The 22,441-nt window shown below is 38.1% G+C and overlaps 1 pseudogene; it reads left to right on the plus strand.

Moving 5' to 3' along the window:
• Positions 1 to 9,178: 9,178 nt before the first annotated feature.
• LOC114494876 lies at positions 9,179 to 14,607 on the plus strand (annotated as a pseudogene).
• Positions 14,608 to 22,441: the final 7,834 nt, after the last annotated feature.

Here is a 22,441-nt window from a genome sequence, read left to right on the forward strand (position 1 = left end):
CCTCCATGTAGTTTGCAGAAGAGATTCCCTTGGATGCCTGACAGGCAATTCAATGTGATTTGTCCCAGCTTCTTTCCTGCTTGGTTTCCCAAGTTGGTTGTGTCACTGACTGTAGGTCACCCCACCTAACACAGCCATTTTCTTTCTTCTGGGTCAAGAGATCACTCTCATGCCCTCTCCTTCAGGTGCTGGCTCTGAGTTGTGACTCAGCCAAAGTGATGATACATTGCTGATTCTATGCCCACAACTTTGTAGTCACTTTATTTCCTCTAACCCTTCCCAAATGGAATCTTCCTTCCAAGACACTGGCTAATTGGGTCTACATCACAGGAACATAAAGTGGAGCAAAGAAACCCCATGCCAAAGAGTTCATGTGAAGTTCAAGAACAAACAAAAATAACCCAGGGTGTTAGCAGAGCTGGGGAAGTGTATGGTTTTAGATGCGGGCTCACTAGGGGGGAACTTCCTGAGGTATAGAAAATACTTTTTACCATGATTGAGGTGATGGTTATGTGAATAAATATAATTGTTAAAATTCAGTGAACCTATATATACAAGGTCTTTCCAGAAGGTATCCAACCATGTACTATGAAAAATAAAGACATTTATTGAAGAAGACACAAACTACAAGAAATATTGGACATACGATAATGACATCTCAGTCCCCTTTGAATTAGGTGTCCTGGGACCTCACACATTTCTCCCAATCACCATCAGCTGCCCCAATATATTTTCTTGAATCTCATTAACAGTCTGAAATCTCTTCCTTTCAAAGGTGATTTTAGTTTGGGGCAAAGCCAGAAGTTGCAGGGAGCCAAATCTGGGCTGTAGAGGGAGCTTAGTCACCTGGGTTATTTGATGTTTCACTAAAAAACCCTGCATGAGACATGATGTATGAGTGGGCATGTTGTTGTGATGAAGTTGTCAATCACCAATTGCCCATAGCCGCGACCTTCTGAATCATCTGATTACCCATATTTTTCCATGTATAATGTATACCCAAAATTTTGGCCCGAACTTTCATGAAAAAAAAAATCATTTTAATTTCTTACTTCAACTATTTATTTATATTTAGATGCTTTTTTGTATTTTAAAAGAATTTTAGCATTTTTGAACATATTATGGTACAAGTAATTTTATGTAACAAATAATTACAAAATTCAAGATCAGATACAAGGTATTTGGGGCACTATCCATGTATAATGTGCATCCTTATTTTATTCCCTAAAAATTCTGGTCAAAAAAGTGCATGTTATATATGGCAAAATACATTAATTTCCACAGAGGAATGTTCAAGCTTAATGCAAAATTTGATGCAGATTTATCACTCTACTCAGTCATTTTGAATGTAAGGACCACACAGTACACATGCTCACTCAACGGCATATATACCACACCCACTGACTAGTAGAGAAGTCATTGTCCACGTATGTACATTCTAGTCCACTTTCCTGGGCTTCCAGGTTACATCGATGTTGCATAAACCATTCTTGTTATATTAACAATGGCTAGAGTTTTTCTGGACAGACCTTATAAATTTTATTGTATGTAAATTAGACCTCAATGAAAAGTAAACATATAATATTACAAAAGAATGTAATTATATTGAAATATATTTAACAAAATATTATATACAAGTTTGTGGTATGAAATAAAAAACATCTTCCTTGATCCTCAACACATATACAAATCCCATACATCTACTGCCTGATTATTCCCCAACCTTGGTGTCACTATTGGTGTTAGTGCAGCCTCCTTCCTTCCAGCCTGGTACTGTCTCCACTTTCCTCCATGAGCACTTCTCCATACTTTGTTAACCATTGGTCAGGTATCATTGAGGATAGGCCCTGACTTTTCCAAAGGAATGTAAGATGCTTAGAAACAGAGATATAGTCCCTGGCAGAGCTTCATGCATAGAGTATGTTTAAAGTTTAAACCCAAAAGTCAGCCTTCATTTAGTAAACATTGAATCAATTCCTATTCTGAGGTAAGCAGTGCATTAAATACTAGTAGAATCTACTCTTTATTTTTTAATTAAATCTCATAAACTTAGAAGTCTCACGGGTCTCTGAAAATTTGGCTAAAACTGGCTCTACCCCAAGTTTATGGGTTTGTGAAAGTTCTGAACATTCCCACACTCAGATGTTTTTCAGCTTTTTCTTCAGCAGAGGCTTGTGTCTCTACTCTTGCTGAAGTTCCTGTCGGCTCAGTAACATCCCATGATAAACTGAGCTCAGGGGTATTCTGTTTAGGTGATTTGCACAAAAAGAGAAAAGCTACTCCAGCCAAGCACTGTGTGCTGAGAGATGTTTTGAAGGATGTTAGGGTGTTAGGGAAGGAGGAGGGTAGTCACTGATTATGGCCAGTTTCCTGAGTGCTGTGAAAATTTGTGAAGGATGTTGGGGTGCAGAGTGGAGAATTGTCACAGAATATGATCAGCCTTCTGTATGCTGAGAGACTTTATGAAAGACATTGGGGTGTGTGATGGAGGTTAAATAGTGTGCTCTCCTCTGAGACACTGCATGGGGGTCCATTTCACTGATAGCCTGGATATGGGATACAGCTTTTCTCTTTTATATGGAGCTTAGCCAAGCTAGGGCAGTATGATCAGGTAGACTGACAGCCTCTGACTGTCATGGGTACAGAGGCAACTACATGAGGATTTGAAGGGGACAGCCATAATTCCCAGGCTATATCTTTTTTTAAGTATATTATTTTGATTATGATATTAGAATTGTCCCATTTTTTCTCTCATTTCTCCTCTTCCACCCTCTGTCCGCCTCCCACAAGCATCCCACCCCCTTAGTTCATGTCCATGGGTCATACACGTAAGTTCTTTGACTTGTTTGTTTCCTATACTATTCTTAACCTCCCCCTGCCTATTTACTACCTATGAATTATGCTTCTTATTCCCTGTACTTCCTCCATTTTCCCCCCTTTCCCCACTGATAACCCTCTATGTGATATATATTTATGTGATTCTGTTCCTGTTCTAGTTGTTTGCTTAGTTCATTTTTTTTTTTAGGTTCAGTTATTGATAGTTGTGAGTTTGTTGTCATTTTACTGTTCATATTTTTATGTTCTTTTTCTTAGATAAGTTCCCTTGACATTTCATAAAATAAGGGCTTGGTTATGATGATCTCTTTTAACTTTACCTTATCTGGGAAGCACTTTATCTGTCCTTCCATTCTAAATGACAGCTTTGCTGGAGAGAATCATCTTGGATGTAGGTCCTTGCCTTACATGACTTCAAATGCTTCCCTCTAGCCCCTTCTTGCTTGCAAGGTTTCTTTTGAGAAATCAGCTGATAGCCTTATGAGAACTCCTTCATAGGTAACTGTCTCATTTTCTCTTACTGCTTTAAGGATTCTCTCCTTATCTTTAATCTTGGGTAATGTAATTATGATGTGCCTTGGTATGTGCTTCCTTGAGTCCAACTTCTTTGGGACTCTGAGTTTCCTGGACTTCCTGGAAGTCTATTTCCTTTGCCAGATTGGGGAAGTTTTCCTTCATTATTTTTTTCAAAAAAGTTTTCAATTTCTTGCTCTTCTTCTTCTCCTTCTGGCACCTTTATGAGATGCATGCTGGATTAAAGTCATCCTAGTCATTTCTAAGCTTCTCCTCACTTTTTAAAATTCTTGTTTCTTCATTCTGTTCCAGTTGAATGTTTGTTTCTTCCTTGTGTTCCAAATCATTTATTTGGGTCCTAGTTTCCTTCCCTTCACTGTTGGCTCACTGTATATTTTTATTTATTTAACTTGCATAGCCTTCACTTCTTCCTCTATTTCATATCCATACTCAATCATTGCTGTGAGTATCCTGATTACCAGTGTTTTGAACTCTGCATCTTATGGGTAGGCTATCTGCTCATTGCTTAGTTCTTTTCCTGGAGTTTTCATCTGTTTTTTTTTTCTTTTTAAGATTTTATTTATTTATTTTTAGAGAGGGAATGGAGGGAGAAAGAGAGAGAAACATCAATGTGCGGTTGCTGGGGGTCATGGCCTGCAACCCAGGCACGTACCCTGACTGGGAATCGAACCTGTGACACTTTGGTTCATAACCTGTGCTCAATCCACTGAGCTACACCAGCCAGGGCTGATCTGTTTTTTTCATTTGGGCCATATTTCTTTATCTCAGTGCACCTGTTGTATTGCAAGGGGTGGAACCTTAGCTGCCTAGGTTGGATCTTTTACAACTTCTTCCACTCTTAGAGCCAGGGTTTATGCAAATATCTCTGACTATGTATTTTGGGAGCTACCACTGTGAGAGGAAATCTGTATTAACTGGTTCTTCTTTATTCTCTGATCTCAATTTATGGAGAATCCACATAGAATTCTTCTTTGTGGTGCAATTTGTCCAGAATGTCCACTGAGAGTTGAAGGCAAAACAATTGTAGTGCTGTTCCCAAAGTGTTAAGCATTGTTCTACATTTTCTTGAATTTGTTCCACAAGAGCTTGTATTCTGAAGGATATTGTGGATGTTGCATGGGACATCATACCTGGAAGGGAACAAGTGTAGTACTCTTCAAAGCTTCTGAGTTCTTCTGAATATACCTTCTGACCAGAATTGAGGAGCTCAATAATAATATCTTCCAAGGACCCTTCCTTGTTGGGGTTTTAGTCTCCTGCATAAGCTTTGACTCTGGTAATTTGAGCCTAAACCTTCAGATCTCTGTGAGGTTTGCTTTCTGGAGGAAGAATTCTATTTTCCTTAATTTGCAAGAATTGAGGATAGATAGTTTACCTTTTCTTTTGTAAGCTTCATTTCTCTAGCCATGTCTCACTGTCAATCATTTCTTACCACCTTGCTCCTGTGGGATCTGATTTTCCAAATTGCAACCATGAGGGCTGATATATAGATGCTGCAAATTCTGGGGAATTTTCATACCTGAAAGCCTTTTTTCATTTCTGTTGGTACAAGTTCAGAAAACTGTTATGGGGATCCCAGCACCATCCATCCACATTTCTTCATGCCTAATAGAGTGCCCTTGGATATTCTGTCATGGAGACAAATAAATGTATGACTTTTAACCTGGTAAAATTTCTAATTCTGTACCATGCAAATTAATCCTTATTGCTACTCCCCACATCTGAGGTCTGCCTCCTTTGGAATATTTCAGTAATTTCATTCCAACAAAAGCTTTGAATTTGGAAATCTTCTCATATGTCACTCTTACAGACTAAGAAACTTGCTTATGATTTACTGCATTAATTAAACTTTGTGTTCTTTCTGTTTTCATAGAATGTATACTATGCCCTTGTTTACCTGGTTTCTTTACCAAATCCTTGGGGGTTGTCTGCTTGGATTTTATGGAAGCTGTACCTTTCTTCAGTTGGTGAGAATGCTGGCCACTGTAAACAACCATTCTGACTTTTGGGTCTGCACAGAGCTCCTGACCATGGCCTTCACAGAACTTCCTCTTGTGGAGCCACCCTGCCAACCAGATCAAATGGAATTGGCTGCAAACATGCAACAACTCTGACCCCTTCTATAATTGCTCCCATGCCTCGGTGTGTGCACTTGTATGGGAACAGGTAAACCAGACCAAACCATGTCTTAGCTATGCAATTTGGGACATATTGGAGTGCTTGGTGGCCCCACAGGTAGAGCTGCAGCATTCTGTGCCATTGTGCATTGAACACTGCAATAGAACCACCAACCAAACTGCCTGAATAATGGGATGGATGCCCAGAGACCTATGCAAAAACATCACCATCCTGACAGCAGAAGATGCCTTGGAGAAACAGAATGCTTCACTCTGAATGAGGGCTCACCCTGTTGCATGGAGAACCCTTTAGACTTGTGGACCTTGTAGGTGGCCCTACCTAAGCTCAACTGCACTAGATGCTGTACATGGGGGAAGACCTAAATCCAAGGTCAAGTGATAGACATTCTCCTAGGTATCCCCTAGAATTGAGACTGCATTTGGGCCCACGATTGAGTCAGACAGGATGACTGGGGTTCTACCCTTTTGTCATATTTGTAACCCTTGCTGGCACAATTCTTATGCACACTGCATAACCACTTTAGCAAATAATATTGCCTCAGCTCTTGACCACATGAGAAACACTAGCCTTCCTTAGTGTTCCAGGATCTCAGAAATGAAAAAGGTTGTTTTGCAGATCCACATGGCTATATATCTCCCCAATGGCAGCCCAGGAAAGAACCTGTGCCATCTTACATACTGAATGTCATGTGTAAATCCCTGATAATTTTTTTCAATAATTATAACATTTTTATTTACAAAAACAATTAAACAACTAATTAAACAATTAAAGCTCCTACTACTTTTTAACATATGGTACTGCGTAAAACATTTTCCCTCTATGAAGAGGGACCAAACAAAATTTACATAACTATCTAGATTCACTCCTTTTTCCATGGGCAGCACAAACTCTGCAGGCTCTTGTAGGAAATTTTTTCTTTTTTTAAATATATTTTATTGATTATGCTATTACAGTTGTCCCATTTTCCCCCCTTCACTCCCCTCCACCATGTACACCCTCTCCTACCCACATCCCCCCTTTAGTCATGTCCATGTGTCATACTTATGAGTTCTTTAGCTTCTACATTTCCCATACTATTTTTACCCTCCTCCTATCTATTTTCAACCTACAATCTATGCTACTTATTCTCTGTACCTTTTCCCCCTCTCTCCTCCTCCCACTCCCCTGTTGCTAACCCTCCATGTAATCTCCATTTCTGTGGTTCTGTTACTGTTTTAGTTGTTTGCTTAGTTTCTTTTGGTTTTGCTTTAGGTGTGGTTGTTAATAATTGTGAGTTTGCTGTCCTTTTACTATACATGTTTTTACTTTATCTTCTTTTCTTAGATAAGTCCCTTTAACATTTCATAAAATAAGGGCTTGGTGATGATGAACTCCTTTAACTTGACCTTATCTGAGAAGCACTTTATCTGCCCTTCCATTCTAAATGAGAGCTTTGCTGGATAGAGCAATCTGGGATATAGGTCCTTGTCTTTCATGAATTGGAATACTTCTTTCCAGCCCCTTCTTGCCTATAAGGTCTCATTTGAGAAATCAGCTGACAGCCTGATGGGAACTCCTTTGTAGGTTACTGTCTCCTTATTTCTTGCTGCTTCTAGGATTCTCTCCTTCATTTTTACCTTGGCTAATGTAATGATAATGTGCCTTGGTATGTTTCTTCTTGGGTCCAACTTCTTTGGGGCTCTCTGAGCTTCCTGGATTTCCTGGAAGTCTATTTCCTTTGCCAGAATGGGGAAGTTCTCCTTTATTATTTGTTCAAATACATGTTCAATCTGTTGCTTTTCCTCTTCCCCTTCTGGTACCCCTATAATTCAGATATTGGAACATTTAAAGATGTCCTGGAGATTCCTAAGCTTCTCCTCATTTTTTTGAATTCTTATTTCTCTATTCTTTCCTGTTTGGTTGTTTTTTTCTTCCTTCTGGTCCACTCTATAGTTTTGAGTCCCAGTTTCCTTCCCTTCACTATTGGTTCTCTATGCATCTTCCTTCATCTCTTTTATGGTAACCTGCATTTTTTCATCTAATTGTGCCTAAATAAATCAATTCTGTGAGCTTCCTAATCACCAGTGTTTTGAACTGTGCATCTGATAGACTGGCTATCTCTTGGTCGCTCAAAAGGATGAGTCCTGGGGCATTGATCTGTTCTTCTGTTTGAGACATCTCTCTCTCTCTCTCTCTCTTTTTTTTTTTTTGGTCTGGTGCTCCTGTTAGGATGAGGGTGGAGCCTTTGGTGTTCACCGGGGCTGGACAACCCAGTCGCTAGATTGTGAGGTTGTATGTGAGGGCGGGGGCGCGAGGGAACAATGGCGGTAGCTCCATTCTCCTGGGACCTCAGTCCCTTCTCTGGGATCCTGGGTTGTGCACTCTGCCCTGGTCCACAATCACTGCCTCACTGGGTCTGCCAGCTGCCACTTGCGTACTCAGGGTCCACCCGCTGTGATCTTGTGCGCCCCAGATGCCTTATGCGCTCCCTCCCGGTTGCCTTATGTGCCCAGTTCTCCATGCTCCAGGACCCTCACCTGGCTGCTCCTCTCTGCCCCTCCTACTGGTCTGGATGAACGGATCTACTTCAACTTCTTGGCTGTCTGACTTCCATTCAGATAAATTCTCTGTCAGTTTTGGGTGTTATTCTGCCTCTAAATTGTTGTTGTTCTAATCTTGGTTGTGCATGGAGGTACGGTATATCCACCTATGCCTCCATCTTGCCAGAAGTTGGCTGATAATTTCCATAATGTGTATCAGGCCCTGGCCACTTTGGGTGATGAAGTCATGCACATCTCAGCTTTTGCTTTGAACCCCTTCACCTCCTGGTGGAATTCTTTGGGAAGCTAGTAGTGTCATGGTCTCCTTAATCTTATCAGCCTCTGCCTTTTCCTCCTCCTAGAGTGTATTTTGTACTGTATTTGTGGTATATGGATTTAATGAGCCAATGCTTTCACCAACCAGGGACTCCCTGTCTGGAAGAACTAAATGTGAAGATTGTGAGGTGAAGGAGCAATGTCAGGTGGAATGTGGGGTAACTAAGAACATGGACCCTCCATGACCTCAAAGAATAGGTGGCTGCCAGGCCAGTAGCCATAAGAAATGAAGAAAACAGTCTATATCTGGATGTAGGTAGATATATCCAGAGATTGCCTTCTCAAGGCAACTGTGTTTATCATAACAATATAGAGTTATCACAGGCTACTGCTGTTCTATCACCCACTGCTGGTCCCCTCCTTAACTCCATAAATAGTGCCAAGGCCAGAGATGGGATGTGGTCTCTTCTGCCCAACCTGCTACCATAGATCACCTCCCACAATCTAAGTAGTAAACAGCATGTCCACACCTGCTGGTCATCTGGGTGGTTTTTTGGAATGTCACAAGCGCAAGGGCAGTTCCCCAACTTGTAGCTACTACATTTCAGTTTTCTAAAAATATCATTTTTCATAAGAAGGAAAATCACCTCATATATTGGCAACTTTGCAATTCTCACTGCATATCTACTTGGGCAAATTTTGAGTCTACTGAGACTAATGGTACTGTATGAGGTTGTCCTTCCATCTTAGTTATTTGTCCTACTTTCTTGACTTTGATTCCAAGAGACCTCTCTCTGATCTCTGTCTCTGTCTCTGTCTCTGTCTCTGTCTCTCTTCCTGCTGTAGTCACAGGTTGTCAGGTTTACATTTGGAGGATGCCAGCCATCACTTTGGAGACCCAAGAACTGAAGTGCATGAGCATCACATTTCTGCTGACCATTGCCAGCTCACGTGGTTTGTCTAAATCCAGATCTTTTCCTTTTGCTAATTACATGTACTCTCCTTACAATCCTAATTCTTGTGCCTATCTCTAAGATGCATAAGTTCACCAAGGGAAATTTTGGTTTTCAGTGGCCATTCTGAGGAAGATTTGACTGGAATAATGTTAATTTAAAAGGTACCTTAAAAAGAAAAGGAATAGATTTCCTCAGACCCAATGAGCACCATTTTTGATTGGTGTGAAGAGCACCCAGATGACATTCTGATTCAAAAATTGCTTCACTAAAAGTGTTTGCTCAAAGCTACTGAGCAACTTGATAACTTATGCAACAATTGGACTCATTTTCTTAGTAAGTCTCCCTTCTTGTCTCCAGATGCTTCTCCATATTCACATTTCTCTCTTTCTCCTTCTCCTTCTGATATCTTTCCTTCCTCACCATTGTCAACCTCTTCCTTTTCTTCCCTTTGTCCAGAGCACCTACTTTTTTGCTAAACTATCCTAGGGTTCCAAAATATGAGTGCCTCTAAAGATCCACTCTTCCCATGGGTCAGATATTCTTACAAATGTAGAATTTAAATTTTGGACCTCAGCAAAGTTAAGGAATTCTTTAAACATAGTCATGATATGCAACTCTTTATAAAAAAAATTTCAGAATTATTTTGAGTGCATATGATCTAGGGTTACCTGACCTACTTGTTAGTTAGACCCCAGATTTTAAATCCTGGCAGTTAAAAGTTGATTAGGCTGAGCCAGAAAGGGGTCTACAGAATTCCTGTTTCTATAATAAACTGGAGGGTTAAAAATGTATAAAATAGTTGTCTCCTAAAAGCCATACCTGAAACATTTCCAATAAAAATTGATTAGACTGCAATGTCATCATGAATGAAACCCAAGTCCTGATTTAAAGTATGTTTGATTTAACATGCAGAACCAGCACTCAGTTCAGTTTCTTTTTTAGTTACTTTATTGTTGTTCAATTACAGTTGTCTGCATTTTATCCCCACCCCTCCCCCTGACTCCAGTCAAACCAATCTTCCTCCCTTGCTTCCACCCTCCCCCTTGGTCTTGTCCATGTGTCCTTTATAGTAGTTCCTGAAAACCCTTCTTCCCACTTTTCCCCCTCCCCTCTGGCTATTGTTGGATAGATCTTAATTTCAACATCTCTGATTATATTGTGCCTGCTTTTTTCTTTTGTTGATTATGTTCCAGTTAAAGGTGAGATCATGTGGCATTTGTCTTTCACTGTCTGGCCAATTTCACTTAGCATAATGCTCTTCAGTTCCATCTATGCTGTCACAAAGGGTAGGAGCTCCTTCTTTCTCTCTGCTGTGTAGAATTCCATTGTGTAAATGTACCATAATTTTTTGATCCACTCACTTGCTGATGGGCACTTAGGTTGCTTCCAGCACTTGGCTATTGTAAATTGTGCTGCTATGAATATTGGGGTGCATAGGTTATTTTGGATTGGTGTTTCAGGGCTGTTAGGATATAATCCTAGCAGTGGAATTGCTGCATCAAAGGCAGTTCCATTTTTAGTTTTCTGAGGAATCAATTCAGTTTCTTTGTAGAATTCCTGGTAAACCTCAGCCCTTTCCTTTACTGATCTTTAACTTCCTGAGGCAGTCATTAAAAATGGCAAGGGCCTGAAAAATGATCACAAGGTATGGGTTTTGTTAAGCTAATGATAACATCATACCCTTAGTTGTGTTTAAGCTCCTGAGCCCTAAAGTGGATGATCCTCTGGCCAGATCCTTATTTAACCAGACTGATGGACTTTGAATGTAAGCTCAAGGCATGAAATCAGGATCTGTTGCCCTTACCTCACTCTTGACCAATCAGTTTCACCCACTACTACAAATACCTTGCTCATGATGACATAAATTTTACTCTATAATGCCTCTTGTCTGTAAGCCATTGAGGAGCTGGGTGTTTTGAAACACAAGCTCATCCATTCTCTGAAGTAGTATCAATCCTAATAAAGTGTTTTTTCTCCTATTAAGCTATTTTTCTACACTGATTGTACATTTCTTTCAGTTTCACATGCAAACTGGTTGAGTTTGATAACATGAAAAACAGAGAAAACACTCAACTATAGATATTCAAGTTTCACATACACACACACACACTTTCCAACAACACTCAGGAGCTAAAGAGGATACCATTTCAACAGAGGCAATATTATTTTATTTTGCCATGAAATTAAATCTGATATTGGAGACAGAATACGAAGACAGAAATTAGAGAGAACTGTCCCTTTTATTTAAAATACAACACCTGTGAGACCATTCTGAAAGAAATTTAAAATAAAAATGAAATAAGACTGAAAATAAATGTATGCCCTGTAGGTCAAATAGTTAGGTGGCACACTGCCCAGTGGATCACCTTCTGACAAGGACACATAGATATTGTAAATAGAAGATACACAGGAAAGCATATTGTCTCATCTCGCAAGTAAAAAGACAAAGAAAAATTTCTTAACTCAAATTTGTGAGGGTGATTTGACAAGAAAGAAAAAAGCACCCACTCTCTTGTACTACCCTTAAATACTGAAAGTAAATTAACTATAAATATAGATGACCAACTTCATCAATTCCTGTTGAATATGGCTGCTACTCTTCCTACTTTAAACCCTACTACCTTTACTCAAATTTTTCATCACAGTAAACATACAACAAATTGTAAATGTTTTAAATAACCCACAGTTTTTCCAATCTCCCAGATTTCACTGGTAATGTTTTGGCCCTTGACTGAAAATAGTCCTTCCTGTACTGTAATATAATCCTTGTACATTTAATAGGGACAGACTTATTTTGCAAATGGAATTGCAATATAATATGAACAGCAGATGGACTATTTCTTGAGGTTCCAGAGGACTCCTCTATTTATAATTGAGTAATTTCTGCTCTGAATATACTTTTGCCTTTTTCATTTATTTGATTCATATCACAACTATACTGACATTTTATGGGATTAAAAATTCCACTGAGATAGGAAAAATAATTGGAGCAGAGTCTATCAAAGTTGAGATAGCATGTAACTGTTATACAAATTTTCTCAACATTCCTGGAAACAAGAAGCAAAGGAAGGACTCAAATCTATAAAGAGATGTCTTCTATTTAAAACCCTTCTCATAGTCTGCAGTAGCCCTTAAAACACTCTTGTCCTGTCAGTAAAGAAATCAAATGAATAAGGATATTGATTTGTTCAACACAATTAAGGCCACCAACAAAATCACTATCCTTTATTCTGCTACACTACTTAACCTCCAAAACAACAGTGTCATCATTTCCTTTTGGAGTCACCTGCTTCACTGCAGTGAATCTTTGCTCTTTCTTTCTCAGTTGCCTCTAACCCAGAAAGGTCAATACCATTTTGCTTTCAATTGGCTGGGGCAAAAATATGCCTAGACAGTTATGCCCCAAAGGTTCAATGAAACCTCCACCTATTTTTTCCAGATCTTTAAGACTTAAAAGATTTAAATTTCCCTTGTGATTTACATTATTATTCACTGCTGCAACACCCTGAATCCTGACATTCACCTGTACTATAAGAACTAGGAGGACACAGTTAATTTTATTCCTTCAGTAGAACATTTTTTGTATTCACTCAGATTTACTAGAGACTTCCACTGATAACTCTTTTCCAACAGTATTTGTTGGTGGATAATTTCTCAAAGCTGAAATTGGATGCTATCAAGCAAAATATGCTATACCAATCTATTCCATCCTCTGAAATGTATTTACCTGAGGTAAAATCAACCCAGCTGGCAAAACATATTGCACTTACTAAAACTTGCCTTGTAGACAAACAAACAAATAAACAAACAAACAGCAAACAAATATATAGATATCAGGTATGCTTTTGGAGTAGTACATAAATTTGTGATGCTTTGCAAACAAAGGAGGTTTCTTACCCCTGCTGGAACTTCTTCCTAAACTTAAGGAATCTTTAGAAATATACCTGCTTTTTGTGAAAGTTGCTATGATAAATGTTGAGGCCCAAGAAAAGAGAGAGAACATGGAAGCTAAAAGAAATGCTCCAGCAGATTATGTCACACAAGCAGTCTTAACCAAGGTTAAAACCTTAACTGAAAACACAAAATATTTAAAGAGGTTATTATAAAATATCAGTGATTAGCCACTGATTTTGCACCCTTCATTCAGATAAATTCTGGTGCTACCAAGATGTCTACTAGCTGGTATGAGATTATTCAAGTAAATATGAACTAAATTTCTCCATGAAGCTGCTCCTTATGGTATACCTAAACTGGTTACTATCTTAAATCAACATTTGTGGGAAAACTTAAAAAGAAAAAAAATCTAATGGGGTTATACGTCACCTGTCAAGAACATAATTCTGGAAAAACTGTGAAAGTGGGGTGTGACCAGAAACCAAATCTTCAAGGGCCCCTTGAAAACCAGATGGATTTTATCAAACTTCCAGCCCCCATGGGATTTAAGTACATTTTAGCTATTACATACCTATTTTCAGGATGGATTGAAGAATTCTTTGTCAAAAAACTACAGCCTTTACAGTAGTAAAGCTGCTGATTGAACTTTTTAATCCAGGCATATGAACTTTTATACCAAGTGACTGTAGCACATACTTGAAAAGAAGTATAGAAAAACTCTGAGCACTGTCCCTCACTGTCCACCTATGGTCTGCTTCACCACTTGCACCCCTGCCACTGTCTCATAGAAATCCTTTGATTACACAAAGTCTTTGGACAGATTAGGTCAGTGTCCAGGGCACTGGCTCCTCATCTCACTTGGGCTTATGTCAAAGATGTACAATTTGGTGCAGGTGCTTGAGCCTTAATGCTTCAAGGAGTAGACCTTTTACCTGATGCTGTAGGCATAACTCTGGGGCCAAAGAAGAGAATGGTGATTATTGAACATGGCAGGGGAAGTTCAAAAGTAACAAAAGATGGTGTGACCATTGCAAAGTCCATTGACTTAAAAGATAAATATAAAGATATTGGCGTTAAACTTGTGCAAGATGTTGTCAACAATACAAACGAAATGGCTGAAGATGGCACCACCACTGCTACTGTATTGGCACTTACTATTGCCAAAGAGGGCTTTGAGAAGATTAGTAAAGGTGCTAATCCAGTGGAAAGGTGTGATGTCAGCTGCTGATGCTGTATTTTTTGAATTAAGAAGTAGTCCACACCTTTGGCAATCCATGAAGAAATAACTCAGGTTGTTACAATGTTTGCAAATAGAGACAAAGAAGTGGGCAATGTAATTTCTGATACAGTGAAAAAGGTCAGAAGAAAGGCTGTCAAAGGGCATCACCACAGTAAAAGATGGAAAACCACTGAATGCTGAGTTAGAAATTATTGAAGGCATGAAGTTTGACTGAGGTTACATTTATCCATACTTTATTACAACAGCAAAAGGTCAGAAATGTGAATTCCAAGATACCGATGTTCTATTGAGTGAAAATTTCTAGTGTTTAGTCCATTGTACCTGCTCTCAAAATTGCCAATTCTCGCTGAAAGCCCTTCATCATAAATGCTGAAGATGTTGATGAAGAAGCTCTAAGCATACTTTTTTGAATACACTAAAAGTTAGTTTTCAGCTTGTACCAGTCAAATCTCCATGTTTTGGTGATGATAGAAAGAACCACCTTAAAGGCATGGCTATTGCTACTGGTGGTTCAGTATTTGGAAAAGAAGGACTGACTCTAAAACTTTTTTAAAGTATTTTTTATTGATTATGCTATTACAGCTTTTCCATTTTTCTCCCTTTATCCCCCATCCACCCTGCCATCCCAACCCTCCAGCATGCCCTCCCCTCCCTTAGTTCATGTCCATGAGTTGTACATGTAAGTTCTTTGAATCCACTGTTTCCTATACCATTTTTATCTCTCCCTATTTTATGCCTCCTAATTATGCTTCTTCTTCACTGTACCTTTCTCCCCTATTCTTCCTTTCGCCCTCCCCAATAAAATCTCTCCATGTGGTATCAATTTCTTGGATTCTGTTCCTGTTCTGGTTGTTTGCTTAGTTTTTGTTTTCATTGTTTTTCTTTTCTTTTAGGTTCATTCATTGATAGTTGTAAGTTTGTTGTCTTTTCACTGTTCATATTCTTGATCTTCTTTTTCTTAGATAAGTCCCTTTAATATTACATGTAATAGTGGGTTGGTGGTGATAAACTCCTTTAACTTGACCTTATCTGGGAAGCACTTTATCTGCTCTTCCATTCTAAATGAAAGCTTTGCTGGATAGAGTAATCTTGATTGTAGGTCCTTGCCTTTCATGACTTAAAATACTTCTTTTCAGCCTCTTCTTGCCGGCAAGGTTTCTTTTGAGACATCAGCTAATAGTTTAATGGTCACCCCTTTGTAGGTAACCCTCTCCTTTCCTCTTTTAAAAAATTGTTTAATTTTAATTGTTGTTCAAGTACAGTTTTCTGTTTTTTACTCCCACCCCAGGCTGCCCACACTTTCCTCCTCATCTCCCTCCTATTTCCATTCCCCCTAGTTTTTGTCCACGTGTCCTTTATATTTGTTCCTGTAAACCCTTTCCCTTTTCCTGAAATTCCCCTGAAATTCCATCCCCTCTCCTCTCTGGTCAGTGTCAGCCTGTTCTTTATTTCAGTGTCTTTGGTTATATTTAGCTTGTTTGTTTGTTTTGTTGTTTAGGTTCCTGTTAAAGGTGAGATCATATGGTATTTGTCTTTCACCGCCTGGCTTATTTTGCTTAGCATACTGCTTTCCAGTTCCATCCACGCTGTCACAAAGGATAGGAGCTCCTTCTTTCTTTCCACTGCATAGTGTTCCATTGTGTAAATGTACCACAGTTTTTTGATCCGTTCAATTATTGATGGTCACGTAGGTTGCTTCCAGCACTTGGCTATTGTAAATTGTGCTGGTATGAACATTGGAGTGCATAGGTTCTTTTGGATTGTGTTTCACTGTTCCTAGGATATAATCCTAGCAGTGGAATTGCTGGGTCAAAAGGCAGATCCATTTTTAGTTTTCTGAGGAAATTCCATACTGTTTTCCACAGTGGCTGCACCAGTCTGCCATCCCACCAACAGTGCACTAGGGTCCCCTTTTCTCCACAAGCTCTCCAACACTTGTTGTTTGTTGCTTTGTTTATGATGGCCATTCTGACTGGTGTAAGGTGGTATTTCACTGGGGTTTTAATTTGCAGCTCTCTGATAGCTACCGATATTGAGGATCTTTCTATGTGTCTCTGGATCTTCTGTATGTCCTTGGAGAAGTGTCTGTTCAAGTCCTTTGCCCATTTTTAAATTGGGTTACTTGTCTTCTTGGAGTGGAGTTGTGTAAGTTCTTTATATATTTTGGAGATTATACCCTTGTCTGAGGTATCATTGGCAAATATGTTTTCCCATACAGTTGGTTTTCTTTTTATTTTAATAGTGTTTTCTTTAGCTGTGCAGAAACTTTTTATTTTGATGAGATCCCATTTGTTTACTCTTTCTTTTATGTCCCTTGCTCTAGGGGACATATCAGTAAAAATGTTGCTGCGTGAAATATCTGAGATTTTCCTGCCTATGTTCTCCTTTAGGGATTTAATGGTGTCACAGTTTATATTTAAATCTTTTATGCACCTTTAATTTACTTTTGTGTATGGTGTAAGTTGGTGCTCAAGTTTCATTTTTTTTTTTTTTTGCACGTAGCTGTCCAGTTCTCCCAACACCATTTGTTGAAGAGGCTATTTTTGCTCCATTTTATGTTGTTGTGCTCCTTTGTCAAATATTAATTGACCATAGAGAATTGGGTTTATTTCTGGGCTCTCTGTTCTGTTCCATTGGTCCATGTGCCTGTTTTTATGCCAGTACCAGGCTGTTTTGATTACAGTGGCCTTGTAATACAGTTTGGTATCAGGTGTTGTGATCACTCCTACTTTGCTTTTCTTTCTCAAAATTGCAGCAGCTATTCGGGGTGATTTATGGTTCCATATAAATTTTTGAAGTGTTTGTTCTATGTCTGTGAAATATGTCATTGGTACTTTAATAGGTATTGCATTGAATCTGTACATTGCTTTGGGTAGTATGGACATTTTGATGATGTTAATTCTTCCAATCCATGAATAGGGTATATGTTTCCATTTGTTTGTGTCTTCCTTAATTTCTTTCTTCAGTGTTGTGTATTTTTCTGAATATAGGTCTTTTACTTGTTTGGTTAGGCTTATTCCAAGATATTCTATTTTTCTTTTTGCTATATCAAATGGGATTTTTTCTTGATTTCTGCTTCTGCTGTTTCATTGTTGGCGTACAGAAATGTTTTTGATTTCTGGATATTGACTTTGTATCCTGCTGTTTTGCCAAATTCATTTACTGGGTCTAGCAATTTTTTTGCTGCATCTAGGATTTTCTATGTACACTATCATGTCATCTGCAAATAGTGACAGTTTTGTTTCCTCCTTTCCAATTTGGATGCCTTTTATTTCCTTTTCTTGACTGATTGCTGTGGCTAAAACTTCCATTACTATGTTGAATAGAAGTGGTGAAAGTGGACATCCTTGTCTTGTTCCTGATCTTAGTGGAAAAGATTTTAGTTTTTTCCCATTGAGTATGATGTTGGCTGTAGGTCTCTCATATATAGCCTTTGTTATGTTGAGGAATTCTCCCTCTATTCTCACTTTGTTGAGTGTTTTTATCATAAATGGGTGTTGTACCTCATCAAATGCTTTTTTTCCATCTATTGATTTGATCATGTGATTTTTATCTTTGCTTTTGTTTGTGTGATGTATTACATTTACTGATTTGTGAATATTGTAACATCCTTGCATCCCTGGGATGAATCCCACTTGGTCACAGTGTCTGATCTATTTAATGTATTGTTGGATGCAGTTTGCCGATATTTTGTTGAGGATTTTAGCATCTATGTTCATCAGTGATATCAGCCTGAAGTTTTCTTGTTTGTTGTGTCTTTATCTGGTTTTGGGATTAGGATGATGCGGGCTTCATAAAAAGAGTTTGGGAGTCTTCCATCATTTTGGATTTTTTGAAATAGTCTGTGACTCTAAATCTTAAAGATGTTCAACCGCATGACTTACAAATAGTTGAAGAGGTCATTGTGACCAAAGATGATGCCATGCTCTTGAGAGGAAAAAGGGACAAAGCTCAAATTGAAAAATGTATTCAAGAAACCATCGAGCAGTTATGTATAAGAACCAGTGAAAATGAAAAGGAAAAACTAAATGAATGTCTAGCAAAACTTTCAGATGGTGTAGTTGTGCTGAAGTTTGGTGGGAGAAGTGATGTTGAAGTGAATGAAAAGAAAGAGTTAACTGGCAGTGAAAGACAAACACCATATAATCTTACCTTTAAGTGGAACATAACTAACAAAACATACAAACAAGCAAAATAGAACAAGAGGCCTTGAAATTAAGAAGAAACCAGCAGTAACCAGAGAGGAGGTGGGAGGGGATAATAGGGCAAAGTGGGGAAGGGTTTTGAGGGACAACTATAAATTGCACATGGGCAATACCAAAGGGGGGTGGAATCAGGGGAGGCTGGTGGGGATGACTGGGTAGGGGTGAGTGGTGGGGGATAAATGTAGACAACTGTACTTGAACAACAATAAAGTAATTTTAAAAAAGAGTTAATATATTGTCTCAATGCTACATGAGCTCCTGTTGAAGAAGATATTGTTCTGGGAAGGGGTTTTGCCCTGCTCCATTGCATTCCTGATTTGGGCTTATTAATGCCAGCTAATGAAGTTAAAAAAATTTGCATAGAAAATATTTTATAAAGCACTCAGAATTTCTGTAATGACCATTTCTAAGAATGCATGTATTGAGAGATCATTGATAGTTGAGAATATTATGCAAAGTTCCTCAGAAATTGGTTATGATGCTATACTTGGACATTTTGTGAATAAGGTAGCAAAAGTAATCACTGATACAACTAAGGTTGTAAGAACTCTTTATTGGATGCGGCTAGAATGGCCTCTCTGTTAACAACAGCAGAAGTTGTAGTCACAGAAATTTCTAAAGAAGAGAAAGACCCTAGAATGGGTGAAATGGGTGGAATTGGAGGTGTGGGAGGTGGCATATTCTAATCCCAGAATTATTAATGAGAATTGTGATAGGAAGCTCAAGGCAATGCTCCTCACCTATAACTTCAGAGATGCCAGTTAAAGAAAATGACTGAAGAAAAGTCTGGCTAATATTTAAGAGAATCACTACAACCATCAGTTACTGGTTTCAGTTGACAACATACAATGGTACATGGCTGTCATTGTCCATGTGTAGAGATAATTTCTTTTCTTTCTTTTTATTTTTCTTTCTTTATTTAATTAATTGATTTTTTCACATTTTTTGTTGGTCAAATACAACTGCTTCCATTTCCCCCCACCACTCCATCCCATGCCAGTTATCCCCACTTCCCACCCTTGATCCTACTCCCCCTTTGGTTTTGTCCATGTGTCCTTTATGCATGTTCCTGACAACCCTTCCCCCCTTTCCCCCATTATCACCTCCCAACCCCCTCACTGGTTACTATCAGTTTGTTCTTAATTTCAATGTCTCTGGTTATATTTAAATGTCAGGGGAAATATGGAGAAGGCAGGAGACCTCACTTAAGAGTGAAATGCAATGGTGGCTATACCATCAAGATAGACCAAAAAAACTATTATCCTATTAAAATTCTTCTCCTCTAGCTTTTCTCTAAAAAGTGACAGGGCTGTAAAAATGTGCATTATTTTCTGGTAAATTACAATGAAAATCTGTGTATTTGTCTATGAGGAGTTAAAAGATTCATCCTGATTTATTTCATTAAAATAAACACCAGAGAAAGTAATAATGCTATGCCATTTATTATATAGCATTCTCAACCATTTTATATGTTAGACAAAATCTTCATGGTTTGCTAATGGTATATAGGCCTTAAAACCTTTACACAATAATGTTCAATTTTTTTTAAAAATAGTATAATCTTCTTGTGACTGCATGAGTGGTCTGGTCTTTAAATCTGTAAGAAAATAATCAGAAGTGTAACCAAAGACTCGTGGGAGTTTATTTTCAGAACACAGATAACAAAAAACAAAACAAACAAACACTTGCTGCTTGTGTACAATTTAAAAGGCTTCATCCTGGTCATGTGTAATAGAATGAGTATATGAGCAGGCATGTTTATGCCTGGTACTTTAACAAGTCAAACAAAATACAAAGTTGGGAGTAGGTACACAAACTGCAAAAATCTGGATTAAACTTATCTACTAGGCTTTATTTTGTTTTGTTGTAACTGGATCTCTAATTAAATTTCTTCTTTAATTAGCTCCTGGAAAACAAGTATTAATCCATTGAAAAGGTATAGAAAAAAAAAAGGTTAAGATACTTTCACTAGTAAACCTGAAATGAACAATGTTAATTACATTTATGTAACTGTCAGTGGTTTTTTTTTTTCCCACAACTCCACCTTTCTCCTTCTTCCTCTCTTCCTCTTTCCCCTGGTTTTAGCCTTTCTTCTTCTCTCTCTTTTTTGTCATTATCTTTTCTTTTCTCCAAGTTTGAGATCTACTTTCACCTTGTTAAATGAACTGATGTGTAACAAAATACAGCAGTACTTTGAAGAAAGGAATTCCATATGACACCAGATTCAAGCTTATAGTTTTAGATTCAATTGCATTTAACAATAGTGTTTAACTGTATCTGAAGTACTGAAATCTTTTGGTGATTACATAAGTGGTCAGTTTCATACATCTTCTTTAAGATAGTTTAAATGATTGTTGATTAGGCTTACTGCCTTACTTAGGTTATATAGCAGGGTATATCCCTGGAATTACACAAGAATATTCAATGCCAACTGTCCATGCCTAGATATCCTCACATAAAACATTCTCATGATTCTATAGCTTTGAGTGTACATAATACATTTCACTGTAAATCATAATTTACCTTCTGTCTGTACTTCTTCCCCACTACATGGATGCTGATTGGTGGCGAAAGTTGAATATTTTGTCCTATTTTAACATACTCAGGCGGAGAGAATCGCTATAGAATATATGGTTCAAACTGAGTAGTTTCTATGTAAAAGTGAAGTATGTCATACTATCCTATGTCTAATACATTAAACTATGCATGTGTCAAATGAGAAATTCTGTTGTGAGTATTGAACAAGAATTTATGGAGAACATGAATGTAAATATTCCTATCCACTCAGCTCCAGACCCCCATTAGAAAAACTCAAAATAAGGAGCCAAATATTTCCTTTTGTCCTATGAACACTTGCAGTTTTTGATCAAAATGAGTCCAAGTAGCAATGGATGACTTAAATCAGGAAAATGGTATAATAGTTGTGAATATACAGCGTGTTTTTAAGCACCAGAAACAAGAATTCCCTTTTCCACACAGTAGCAGAACAATCTGTAATTTCAGTAAACACATTGATCAACTCCATTAGGATAGAAGGTTATTGTCTGAAGATTATTCCAACCTAGGAAAATACCAAAATATGGTTTATGCAAAAATTACAGCAATGAAATTTTCAGTAACATAATCCACTTTGTCCAGAATCCCCATCAGTCCCAGTTACACTGATCTTAGTAAGACTCAAAGTACCAGAAACAGGAAAGCAGCAAAGTCTGTCTGGGAATCAAAACTTTAAAAATATATATTCTTTATTATATATTTTTTCATTACCAATTAGTTCCCTTGTACTCCTATCCCTCCTGCAATCACCATACTGTTGACTATGTCCGTGAGTTCTTTTCTCCTTTTTGCACAGTCTCTCTACCCCCTCAGCTCCATACCCCCACTAGCTGTCATCTTGATTTCCATCTATGAATCTGTCCACACTTTCCTTTTTAGTTCCGTTTGTTCATTATATTCCACATAAGAGTGAAATCATATAGTGTTTGTCTTTCTCTGGCTGGCTTATTTCAATTAGCATAATATTCTCCAGGTCCATTTGTGCTTTCACAAAAAGTAAATTTTTTATGGCCTGGTATTATTCCATTTTGTAAATGTTCCATAGTTGTTATATCCACTCATCTATTGATGAACACTTAGGCTGATTCCATATCTTGGTGATTGTAAATAACACTGCAATGAGCACAGGGGTGTTTATATTCTTTTAAATTAGTCTTATGGGTTCCATCAGTTATATCACAAAAGTGAGATCACTGGGTCAAAAGGCAGGTATATTTTTAATTTCCTGAACTATTTCCATACTGCTTCCCACAGTGGCTGTACCATTCTATATTCCCACCAACAGAG

Source organism: Phyllostomus discolor, chromosome 4 (assembly GCF_004126475.2).
Source record: "Phyllostomus discolor isolate MPI-MPIP mPhyDis1 chromosome 4, mPhyDis1.pri.v3, whole genome shotgun sequence".
NCBI lineage: Eukaryota > Metazoa > Chordata > Mammalia > Chiroptera > Phyllostomidae > Phyllostomus > Phyllostomus discolor.